Raw genomic sequence first — 13,276 nt, 5'->3', positions numbered from 1 at the left:
TAGATCTGTGAGTTCCTCAAGTTAACAGCCTTAGTTTGTTTTTCGGGAAACATTTGAAAAGTACAGAAGTTGTTTTTATTCCGTCTGTACAAACTGAACACTATATACCATAACATTGTGACTAAACGAGTGCATGATACGGGGAATGTTTATTGAGACCAGATTGTTGAGTGAAAGGTGGTTTTCATGTTTTCTTATTTCTCCTGTTCTATTCCATGCCAGTGGAACGTCACAGAAAAAATACTTTTTCAAGTCTTAAGTGAATTTTTTATCAATTACCTTGCATTTTTTTGTTAAACTAAAATTAAAGTTTTACTAAGACCATTTTGTAAATGTTTAATCAACGAGACATGTAAACTCCCTTTTACAAACTATAGCCAGTGTAAATGTACTTCATTGCAATGGTCATTTTGAGATGAAGGAGAGACTTGCACATGGTTGATAAAACAGATTATTACAGGTGACTTCCTTAGGGATATTAAACTTGACACTTTGATCTACTGTCACACTTTATAAAAAAGTTTAAACTTGTAAAACTTCAAATAGAAGCACAGAAGAGGACCTTTTTAATTCATACAATTCAGGGCATCAATTAAGGAAATTGGACCTTACCTTTATCATTTTGTACAAAAAAATAACGTATTTTAATTAGGTATTATTTATACAACTTATTCAACTTTATCATCCAAAGGCACAACTTAACATTTGTCAAAATCTTGACAGAGCATTGTCTTTCTGAGCCAAATTTTTAATTTCATTAAATCTGCAGGTATTTAATGATAATCTTAATTATGATAAATGGTATGGGTGTGAAAAACGACATGAAGCCTGTAAACAAAAGGAGTTCTGCGTGGTGGCAAGATTGACTTTCTAGTCTTCTGAGAAATAAAACGTTATAATAGCCTCTCTCCCTGTTAATGATATTCCGTTCATTTTTAACACCCCATTGCACAGATATTGAAACCATTCGTTTCTGTAATAGAATACTCTGCAGGCCTGTTCCATATCTGAATGTTGCATGCTTGACGTTTTTTTTTTGTGATAATGATTTCACTCTGAGCAGGACCATCATATACAGTATATTAGGTAGATAATAAAGTATGCTTTCTTTTTGTTTTTAAGCGTGATTGTTTTGATGAGTGGATTAATTTCAATGACAATGGATTATGTAGAATAACGTGTGAAGCTACTGTATATATCAAAGTTTATAAAGTGTGACATACTGCATTTCAAGCAATAAGTTACGCCCCTATTTATGGCAGGGTTATGTAAAGAATGATGGTGTCACTTTGGATAGGATATTGTGTCTGTAGTCTCAGATACATCATTATACATGTATGACTGCACATTATAAATGTATTACTGCACCCAGAACAAGCCTCACTGTGAACTAAAAAGCCTAGCAATGTTCTGCCTAAGGGGTACATCCGATACAGAGAATAGATTAACATCTTGGACTCTTTTTGTCCAAGATCTGATACTCTCTGCTTGTAGGCCTGTATCTACAATGCATATTTTTTGTATGCACACAATATCAAAATATACAGTATACAGATAATGCAAGATCAAATACATTGATTTTGTACCTAAACAATTTTTCTTAGCTTGATGTGTGCTGTGTGAGGTATGTATGTATGCCGTCTATTTTTTATTTATTTATTTAAAAAAATATTTAACTAGGCAAGTCAGTTAAGAACAAATTCTTATTTACAATGATGGCCTAGGAACATCGGGGTTAACTGCCTTGTTCAGAGGCAGAAGGACAGATTTTTACCTTGTCAGTTCGGGGATTCGATCCAGCAACCTTTCGGTTACTGGCCCAACGCTCTAATCACTAGGCTACCTGCTGCCCCTATTGTTTTTGATCATTTCTGATTATTCCATATTGGTGACAAATTATTTGGAACAGAAGCTGGAAAGGTTTAATATACAATCTACGACATTTGACGGTTTTGTTTACATTTCATCTCGATTGCTCTGTGGCCTAGTAACCTCAAAGTCAATTCCTACTGCTTCATCTGTTCTAGCAAATGAGGCTGGATCAGAAAAGACTCGGTTACAGAGGGAGAGAAAATGTGCTGGTTCAATGGTAGGCAGTGGTGCTAAAAACACCCTGCTGTTTACCATTGCAGTCCGCCATTGCAGTCGACAGAAGGGAGGTAATTCTCCTGAATGTCTTTTTTATGAAGCCTGGCAAAAACTGAGGGAGTATAGCAGCAGGCTCTGATCTCTTTGCTCACTCTCATTAGGAGTTCATAGAGGGGGGTTCTCTTTTTAGTGTATTGTATGTGCCTGGAAAGTGATGCTGGAACCGATTAAGGAATAGGACTAGTTACAAATGTATGCACCTAGGGTCGCAAAATTTCAATAACGTTCCCAAATTCAATGTTGTACATTCCCGGAATCAGGAAGGAATAGGTAGGACATCTGGAATCCTCCGACCAGGATTTCTGGAAACCCTTGGAATTTTGGGAAAGTAGGAATTTTGCAACCCTTTATGTACCTCTACAAGAGGGTTACAGTGGTGATGACTGATTGAGGAGCTGATTGGAGAATCCTTGGAGCATCTTGACCAATTATAAACGTAAGGAGTATTCTTAAACTGTGGCACTTTACAAGACATGTTGTCCTTCTTGGTATATGCCATTGCAGACTACTGGGCTGCATATTTCACTGGGAAAAGGGGAGGGAGGGAGATGATTTGGTTGCAAGTACAGTTAAGCATTTTGAAAGGAGGGAAAAGGAAGAGATGGGGGATGAAAAGGAGGAAGGATTAAGAAATGGTACAAGGAAGATGGAGGCAGTGAGAGAGTGAGTAAACATGAGGTTTAGTGCCGAGGCAGAAAAGCTGATCTTGATCCTGCGACCTGTGAATTGAGCGAGAACCCCCACTACATGGCTTTATTTGCAGTGGACCAGAATGAACACTCTGCCATATGTTGTCAGCGGTTGAACCTACGTTGTCCTTGACAGGCCCCCATAGCTACCGAGTGCAAAGACCATCTGAGAATATTATCCCGTCCCTTGTAGCTTTGGATGCTTTAAAGCTGTTGTCCCAAATGCATCTGCCTATGGAGAATGAGATAATTTCAGTCTGGTTGAACCACAAAGGACAAACATTCTTATGGGAGAGAATGCCCATTGTGTGCAGTTGAATGCCAGGCACAGAACAGAGAAAATGGGCTGTGCTCTGTTGTATTTCTTTTCTCATACTGTAGTCAGCATCGCATCACCATAACTTTTCTTAGGACTTGAAATACACACACACACTTTTCAGTAGACTTGTGCCTACCACCACCCCTCACATTGGCAACAACAGCTTGGCCTGGATGGCTTACAGCTGGCTCCATACACATGCACGAGTGCACACACACACACTGGCATCCCAGCATTTACTTCCTACAGACTTTTTCAGTAGATAATTAAGTACAAACAGACCACCAAGGTAGGGACACCCATGAAGGCACTGACTTTCTTTTCACACAGTTCTATGGTGAGCACATCTTGTGTTTCTAGCGTCATGCACCAGAGGGCATACTAGTTTACGCACGCACGCATGCACGCACACACACGCACACACACAGCTCACCTTTCATGTCAGTTTATGCCACAGAGCCTCATGCTCGGATGAGCGCCAACCGATCTCTGTACTTTCTCTGTGTTAGGAACAATCTGGTTGTTTACTCTCTGCATCAGTTAGTTTTTCACTTCGCTAGGTACTTCTTGATGTACAGGAACAAAACATAACAGCGGACATATTGTCTATGATTCACACTGTCAGATCAAATATTAATGTTTAAAAATGATAAACAGACAAATGTCTTGCTAAAAGAACAGCCGAATTAAAAAAAATGTGTTAATAATGTAAGATATCTGAAGAGGTATTATTGGCGGTGGTTGTAAATGTCTTGCAAACCATTGCCCATGATTTTCTGGAGAGATGCTAACTGATGAAAAGTAAGCTGTATTTTGCTGTCCATTTACATCTGACTCATGGGTTTTGGGGCGAAATGCTTTGACTATCAAATTGCATTACTGATTGACATGATTCCATGTGAAAGGGAGCTTTGACTGAATGGTGTGACGTGTCATTGCAAAAGTGATTGCTTCAAAATGGCCCCCACTACTTTATCCAGTCTTCAACTATCTAACAACTTTGATTATTTATAGCCCAAAGTTCAGTAACTCTGTATGGTCTGCATACTGTAGCCTTCTAGAATGTTAGTCCAACGGAATTGTCTGACCGAACTATTATGGGTGGCTAAACAATCATTCTTGAGAATGTAATCAGCATTTTGACAATGGCAGATTTGATATGTTTACTTTCCCACTGATAAATGGAAGTTCCCTCATCCAAAGGCGATAGAAGAAAATTGGTTGCAATGCCGCCGACAGGAAACCGTATGGCAGACAAAGAAAGTCCTCACAGCTCACTTATTTGGCATAGGCTTCGAAGATGTCCTTTCCATTTCAGCTTTTGAATGGGAAAAGCAACTGGTTGATGAATGATGTTTTGACGGGATATGGTTCTAGCAAAAAAAAATGCATATTGATTTTCACAAGGCTACTTCTCCATATTGTTGCATGCAAGATTTATAAACTTTTTGATTTGAACCATATGCCCCGGGCCTGTCGCCAGTGTGGTATTTGGGAGTTTACTCTTTTTAACGACTGTTTAAAACAAAAGGCTTCCAAAACACGTTAACTTTGTACTGGGTAAAAGCAAAGTGGTACTCAACCATCTGTAGATGTTATTGTTTGAGTTTTTGTGGTGCTTTTTCCAAATTATTATGGTGTTTTTCCATTTCCATGGAATCACAGTATTATGGAAGACCAATTTATAACAATCTCCCTTCTATTGTATTTTTGAATTTCCAAGGTGCATTCCTGTAAGTTATCCTTTTTCTTAACCTTTCACAAACCTAAATTGGTATTTCCAACTCAGACCAAGCTTCTTCCAAGAGATTTGAAAAGTCTTTAAACATTTTAGGCTGTTATTAAAGGGATAGTTCACCCAAAATACCAAATTATATATCGGTTTGCTTACCCTGTAAGCAGTTTATGGACAATGTAAGACAGCAATCCATGCTTTGGTTTTGTTTACCTAGCCACAGTCTCCAAATGCTTTTTGAGCTAAACTATCCCTCCAAATTGTGAACTATTCCTTTAATTTAATTTGGTCACAAAGAAAATCTCTGGCATAGTGAGTACTGATCATTTTCAGGACAAACCGGGATTGTTGGCAACCCTAACCTAAATGGGTAGCACAGGTAAACGTAAAGTAATGTGATCCAATGTATAACGAGAATAAGAGGGACTCTCTCCCGACTGAAGCACAAACATGAGAGAGAACTCATGGAGATCAATGAGATTCCATTACAGTCCCATCTCATTTCCCAACACTGAGTTGAAAATGGGTTTGAGATGGATCACCTCATTACCGTGTGCTGCAGATCCATGGGGGCCACAGACAGAGGGTAGAGATTCTGGAGGGTTTGTCTGTGTGTGTGCATGCGTGTGTCTGAGACTGAGAAAGAGGAATCAATATGTGTCCTATCTGCAACGAATTCAAACGTACAGGGCTTCAGTGACAGGAGGGAAGGTGAACAGGAGCCCACACACTATCCACAAGCACACCAGTCCCAAGGAGAAGCAGAACCCTGTCTACAGAGGCAGTGCTCTCGTTGGCTGACAATTGCAATGGCGTGTGTGTGCGTGTATATAGATAGATAGATAAAAATAAAGAAAAACCCTTGAATGAGTAGGTGTGTCAATGTTTTTTAACCTACTCATTCAAGGGTTTTTCTGTATTTTTATCATTTTCTACAATATAGAATAATAGTGAAGACAAAAACTATGAAATAACACATATGGAATCATGTAGTTACCAAAAAAGTGTTAAACAAATCAAAATATATTTTAGATTTTTCAAAGTAGTCACCCTTTGCCTTGATGATAGCTTCGCACACTCTTGGCATTCTCTCAAACAGCTTCATGAAGAATGCTTTTCCAACAGTCTTGAAGGAGTTCCCACATATGCTGAGCACTTGTTGGCTGCTTTTCCTTCACTCTGCAGTCCAACTCAACTCAAACCATTTCTATTGGTTTGAGGTCAGGTAATTGTGGAGGCCAGGACATTTGATGCAGCACTCCATCACTCTCCTTCTTGGTCAAATAGCCCTTACACAGCCTGGAGGTTTTATTTGGGTCATTGTCCATTTAAAAAACAAATGATAGTCCCACTAAACGCAAGCCAGATGGGATGGCGTATCGCTGCAGAATGCGGTGGTAGCCATGCTGGTTAAGTGTGCCTCGAATTCTAAACAAATCACTGACAGTGTCACTAGCAAAGCACCCCCACAACTCCATGTTTCACGGGGGGAACCACACATGATCATCCGTTCACCTACTGTGCGTCTTGCAAAGACACAGCGGTTGGAACCAAAAACCACACATTTGTACCAGTTTAATGTCCATGTCTAATGCTCATGTTTCTTGGCCCAAGTAAGTCTCTTATTGGTGTCCTTAAGGAGTGGGTTCTTTGCAGCAATTCGACCATGAAGGCCTGATTCATGCACATTTTCCGCATTGACTGACCTTCATGTCAAATTCCACAAATTAACTTTTAACAAGGCACACCTGTTAATTGAAATACCTGGAATGGGCTGGCTAATAAATCCTTAGTTTTGGGGTTATGCTCAGGTAAAACAATGTGGCTAATCTATACTTCCATATTTTGAGTCCTATTCCTGAAGATCAAGGGGTATAACATTTATTGGAATGACTGGAATTCTGAAAGATTATAATTTAATTGTATTATTATATGTAGTAGAAAGCGATGGGTTAGTAGAAGCCTACCTCACCAACCCATAAAGTAAAATGTAATCTCCATATATGGTCCTGCTATTGTAATGAAGATGCTGTGAGTCGAGAAGCAGGTGCAGGTGAAACGTTTAATAAAACAACACACAAGGAAAGAGACATCATAACATTAGCGTCTTGCATAAACCCAGGATCAGTACTGACTGGGGAAGGAATGTAAGGGAGTGCCAGATATAGGGGAGTTAATAAGTGAGGTAAAGGTGTGCGTAATGATGGATCCCAGGACCAGTGGTTAGTATACCGGCGACGTCGAATGCCGGAGGGGAGGAGCGGGAGTAGACATGACAGTACCCCCCCCTCCCCCCTTCTAATGCACGGCTCCAGCTGAAGGATGACGCCGACCAGAGGGATGAACTCGAGGACGAGTGGGCCGGTCCGGGCGGCGAACGTGGAAATCATGGATGATGTTGGGATCCAGAATGTCCTCCACCAGAACCCAACACTGCTCCTCTGGGCCATACCCCTCCCAGTCCATCCGGTACTGGAGCCAACCCCCACGACGTTGGGAGTCCAGTAGGGATCTGACGGCATTGGCCGGGTTCCCCTCAATGTCCAGGGGTGGGTGGAGGGGTGTCATGGGGGACAGCATCAGCTAGGGGACCAGAAACCACCGGCCTGAGAAAGGAGCCATGAAAAGGTGAGATACGGTAGTCACTGGGAAGCTGTAACCTATACATCACCTTGGTGACCCTCAGGAAAAACCTTGAACAGCCCCACAAACTGGGGGCTCAGTTTCTTGCAGGGCAGACCGAGTGGGAGGTTCCTGGTAGAAAGCCAGACACGATCCCCAGGGTAGAACACAGGAGTTGCACTGTGGTGGTGGTCTGCCAGCTCCTTTTTCTTTTATCAGTTATTTTACCAGGTAAGTTGACTGAGAACACGTTCTCATTTACAGCAACGACCTGGGGAATAGTTACAGGGGAGAGGAGGGGGATGAATGAGCCAATTGTAAACTGGGGATTATTAGGTGACCATGACCTTTTGATGGTGGACGGTGTGCTGGAGTCTCATGTGAGCGTCGCTCCACACTTCTGCACGCCCCAACCACTCAACCGCAGGAGCTTCGGTCTGGCCCCAAAAATGGTGATAAAACCGTCAGAGGGGAGATCAGTAACACAGTCAATAGATGGATGGGACCAGGAATGCTGAGGCACGGGAAGGAGTTTCCCTGCTGGAGCATTCCCGGGGGGATTTGGTTTGGGCACATACGGACCAGGAGTTGACATAGCGAGTGACATCCTGTGCCAAGGTGGGCCACCAGTATTTTTCAGAGATGTATTGGGTAGTGCGAGAAATTCCTGGATGTCCAGCGACAACAGCTGTGTGTGCCCAGGTCCGTAGCCGGTCCCTTATCCCCGTAGGAACATAGATGCGCTCGAAGGACAGTTAGTGGGTGCGGGCTCCCTCTCCAGAGCCTGGCAGATGTTCACATCTACGCTCCCGAAGTAGGTTATCCAGACGGATGGCCATCGCAATGAGTGCATCCAAGGAGAGCTTGTCGTCTCAACAAGCCAGTTCCGTCTGGACCTCCTCACGCCGCCTCTCATCGCGCCCAGATGGCTGTGGCCCACTCCAACGCCTGCCCAGTCAGCAGATAAATAATCTTGGACCTCTCCGTGGTGGGAGCTCCCCTCTGGTGCGTAACGTAGAGGGAGCACTGAAGTAGGAATCCACAGTATTTAAATGCGATGCCATCATATTTATCCGGGAGGAATAAATGGGCATCGCTGACCTCAGCGGGTTGAAAGGACTGTTGTGCTGCCTCGATTGGTTGTAGAGTATCCTCCGCTAGTTGACGGCAACGCCTCCCTGGTATGTTCGAGACGTTGCACACTGCGAAGAACCTCTCCCATAGCCGTCCCCAGTTGTGCCAGCTGGTCCTGACGTAGAAGGTATCCCTGCTCGTCGACTGTCTGGGAGATATTTTGTTCTCCTACTGCTTCGTCGAGAAGCAGGTGAAACGTTTAATAAAACAACAAACAAGACAACATAACAGTAGCATCCTTGCATAAACACAGGATCAATACTGACTGGGGAAGAAATGTAAGGGAGTGCCAGATATAGGGGAGGTAATAAGTGAGGTAATGGAGTCCAGGTGTGCCTCATGATGACATGCAGGTGCGCGTAATGATGGATCCCAAGACCGGTGGTTAGTATACCGGTGACGTCGAACGCCGGAGGGGAGGAGCGGGAGTAGACGTGACAGCTATGGAAACTTTAACATTGATTTATCCTGCAATAGATGTCGTTCAATTGGTAACATTAATTTGTATCTTCTAATTACTTTCTTAAGGGGAAAGTAATCTAAAAGTTCTAAAATCTAAAATCTAAAAGTAATCAGATTACATTACTGCGTTTGGGTAATCCATAAGTTACATTACTGATTACAATTTTGGACAGTTAACTAGTAACTGTAACGGATTAAATTTAGAAAGTCACCTACCCAACCCTGATCGGGGCGACAGGTAGCCTAGTGGTTAGAGCGTTGGACTTTTAACCTAAAGGTTGCAAGATCGAATCCCCAAGATGACAAGGTAAAAATCTGTCGTTCTGCCCCTGAACAAGGCAGTTAACCCACTGTTCCTAGTCCGTCATTGAAAATAAACATTTGTTAACTGATTTGCCTAGTTAAAAAAAAGTAAAATAAGTAAAAATAAGTAAAAATGTCCCACCATATTTCAAAAAACAGTCTCTCAGGCGCTAACAGACAGATAAGAATAGATTCCCCCTACTCACTTGAGGCTATGTTAATAATTCAGTAGGGACCTTTTAATATTGCAGACCATACTCTATCCTTTGAAAAAGCAGTCTCTATCCTCTCTCACCCCCTTCTACGTTCTAGTCAGACGAGGGCAATATGGACTTTTTACCCTCCCTCACCCTTCCAATGGACATTTACCCTGCCCCCACACCCCAATGGACATGTATTATTGACACAGTTGTTAATATGTATTATTTCTATTATTCCTCTCACATCTAAAGGCTATACTATATGGGCATGTCTCGACTGTAGCCCACTAAGCTTAAGCCTATAGGCCTTGTAATCTCACAAGCAATTCCCAATACCTCTGCCTTGCGATCTGAGGTTGCATTGCGTCAGTTTACCCAACAATGAAGGCGGAGGCAATGCATAACTTCAGCCTGCATCAAAAGCTTCTTTATGGTAAACCAACATATCTAAAACCAGTCATTGTTTATGTATGGCAGAATCTCCAGAGGAAGATGTCAAACAAACCCTCCCGCCTCCAATTCCACTAGGGACTGAAGTCGTGGGACAACAACACTCACTTGTATCTTTCAATTGCTTCCCCCATCCCCACATGACAATGGCTGGTAGTGGCTGGCTGGTAGTGGCTCCGACACTTTTTGCATGGGAGTCAACACCGTCCGAACCCTGGCTCTCTATGCTTGCGACAGTGGCAGAGCCAGAGACTGAACTGGCAGCGTTTGGTCGCCTTGACAGTTAAGTGGGAAAAATGCAGATGTGATTAATTTCAGCTCTCTTTAGCAGAGCGGGCTTGTAACATTGATGTGCTGCATTAGCAAGCTAGCTTGTTTGAACCGGCCGACTGTGTTAAACAGGAACAGTCTTCGAGTAAGAGCGCAAAACACCAGCAAGATGAGTACATTAAAGATAGTGACTAGTGACTCGCAGAACGCTAATGTCGTAATGAAAATCTACTCGAGAAGAAGGCACCTTTGGCTCCCCTAAAGTGACAAGCTAGCTTTGGCCAACTTGAGCAGTAAAACGAACCGATGATGTGACCAAAACCATTGTTGGGTTACGTAATTATTTGAACTACAGAGAATGGTATAGTGAAGTACAAAACGATGTTATCCAAAGTTGTTTGACAAACTTCTCAAGATTACTATTCTGGGATCGAAGTGTCTGATTGGGTATTAAATAAAATAAAACTTTGTCACATGCGCCAAATACAACAAGTATAGACCTTACCGTGAAATGCTAACTTACAACCCCTTAACCAACAGTGCAGTTCAATAAGGGTTAATAAATATTTACCAAATAAACGAAAGTAAAAAATAATAAAAATAAACAATAAAATAACAATAACGAGGCTATATGTAACGGATGTGAAATGGCTAGCTAGTTAGCGCTAATAGCGTTTCAATCAGTTACGTCACTTGCTCTGAAACCTAGAAGTAGTGTTGCCCCTTGCTCTGCAAGGGCTGCGGCCTTTGTGGAGCGATGGGTAACGATGCTTCGTGGGCGACCGTTGTTGATGTGTGCAGAGGGTCCCTGGTTCGAGGTCGGGGCGAGGGGACGGTTTAAAGTTATACTGTTACATTGATGCTGTTGACCCGGATCACTGGTTGCTGCGGAAAAGGAGGAGGTTGAAAGGGGGGTGAGTGTAACGGATGTGAAATGGCTAGCTAGTTAGCGGGTACGCACTAATAGCGTTTCAATCAGTTACGTCACTTGCTCTGAAACGTAGAAGTAGTGTTTCCCCTTGCTCTGCAAGGGCCGCGGCTTTTGTGGAGCGATGGGTAACGATGCTTCATGGGCGTCAGTTGTTGATGTGTGCAGAAGGTCCCTGGTTCGCGCCCGTGTCGGGGCGAGGGGACGGTCTAAAGTTATACTGTTACATATATATAGGGTCAACGTTGGGCGATACAGGTTAGTTGAGGTAATTTGTACATGTAGGTAGGGGTGAAGTGATTATGCATAGATATTAAACAACGAGTAGCAGCAGTGTACAAAACAAATGGAAGGGGGGGGGGGTGTCAATGTAAATAGTTCAGCAGTCTTATGGCTTGGGGGTAGAAGCTGTTATGGAGCCTTTTGGTCCTAGACTTGGTGCTCCGGTACCGCTTGCCGTGCGGTAGCAGAGAAAACAGTCTATGACTTGGGTGACTGGAGTCTCTGACAATTTTATGGGCTTTCCTCTGACGTACAGTGGTGTACTGGGCCATACTCATTACCCTCTGTAGCGCCTTACGGTCAGATACCACGCGGGGATGCAACCGGTCAGGATGCTCTCGATGGTGCAGCTGTAAAACTTCATGAGGATCTGGGGACCCATGCCAAATCTTTTCAGTGACCTGAGGGGGAAAAGGTTTTGTCGTGCCCTCTTTACAACTGTCTTTGTGTGTTTGGACCATGATAGTTCGTTGGTGATATGGACACCAAGGAACTTGAAACTCTCGACCCGCTCCACTACATCCCCGTCGATGTTAATGGGGGCCTGTTCGGCCCGCATTTTCCTGTATTCCACGATCAGCTCCTTTGTCTTGCTCACATTGAGGGAGAGGTTGTTGTACTGGCACCACACTGCCAGGTCTCTGACCTAGTCCCTATAGGCTGTTTCATCATTGTTGGTGATCAGGCCTACCACTGTTGTGTCGTTAGTAAACTTAATGATGGTGTTGGAGTCATGTTTGGCCACGCAGTTGTGGGTGAACAGGGAGTATAGGAAGGACTAAGTACACACCCCTTTTCGGCCCCAGTGTTGAGGATCAGTGTGGCAGACATGCTGTTGCCTACCCTTACCACCTGGGGGCGGCCTGTCAGGAAGTCCAAGATCCAGTTGCAGAGGGAGGTGTTTAGTCCCAGGGTCCTTAGCATAGTGATGAGCTTCATAGGCACTATGGTGTTGAACGCTGAGCTGTAGTCAATGAACAGCATTCTCACATAGGTGTTCCATTTGTCCAGGTGGGAAAGGGCAGTGTGGAGTGCGATTGAGTGTAATTCTGCATTTTTCGTAGCTCCCAAATGTTTTTGTGATTCAAATGCTTACATGGCTAGTCGCTGCTCATTTGCAAATGTGTTGGTTGGCAGAGAGAGCTGATTCAAGCATCATTAGTTGTCATTGACTCCCAGTGATTACCATTTAGCATTAGGAAGATTTAACTGCATGAGTGGGGACTGAAATGATTCTGGGTCGGCCTGGTTGAGATTGTGACCTCATTGGTCTACATCTTAGTTAAGATGGTGATGATGACATGCTAATTACATGCTAATGAGGGGGATGGATGGACATTTTACCAACTTTTTGGTGGAAACTCGTACCCCTAAACATTGTTAGGGGTACAACTTGCATTGCAAAATTGAAATGTCACTTGTATGCAGCGTTGTGGTACTCTAGACCAGTCTCGTCTCAGTCTTGTCTTGGTGTCAGATACATCTGTACTCAGTCTTGACTCATAACTCATAATTGTCAGCTTCCATTCAGTCACTGCATAAAATCACTTCGCCAGGCCAAATAAAAACACCCGTTTCTTGAAACAATATCTTAACAGCCTTTCTATCTATTATAGACATGTTTGCACAGTGGCAAACTTATAGGCATTCAGTGTGACAGGTTCGTGATTCTGAAAGGACAGCAACCATAATACCAGTGCACTCATGTAGGAGTGCACTTTTTGTAAAACACAA

This window comes from Salvelinus alpinus, chromosome 31, assembly GCF_045679555.1.
Source record: "Salvelinus alpinus chromosome 31, SLU_Salpinus.1, whole genome shotgun sequence".
NCBI lineage: Eukaryota > Metazoa > Chordata > Actinopteri > Salmoniformes > Salmonidae > Salvelinus > Salvelinus alpinus.
This window is presented reverse-complemented; position numbering follows the sequence as displayed.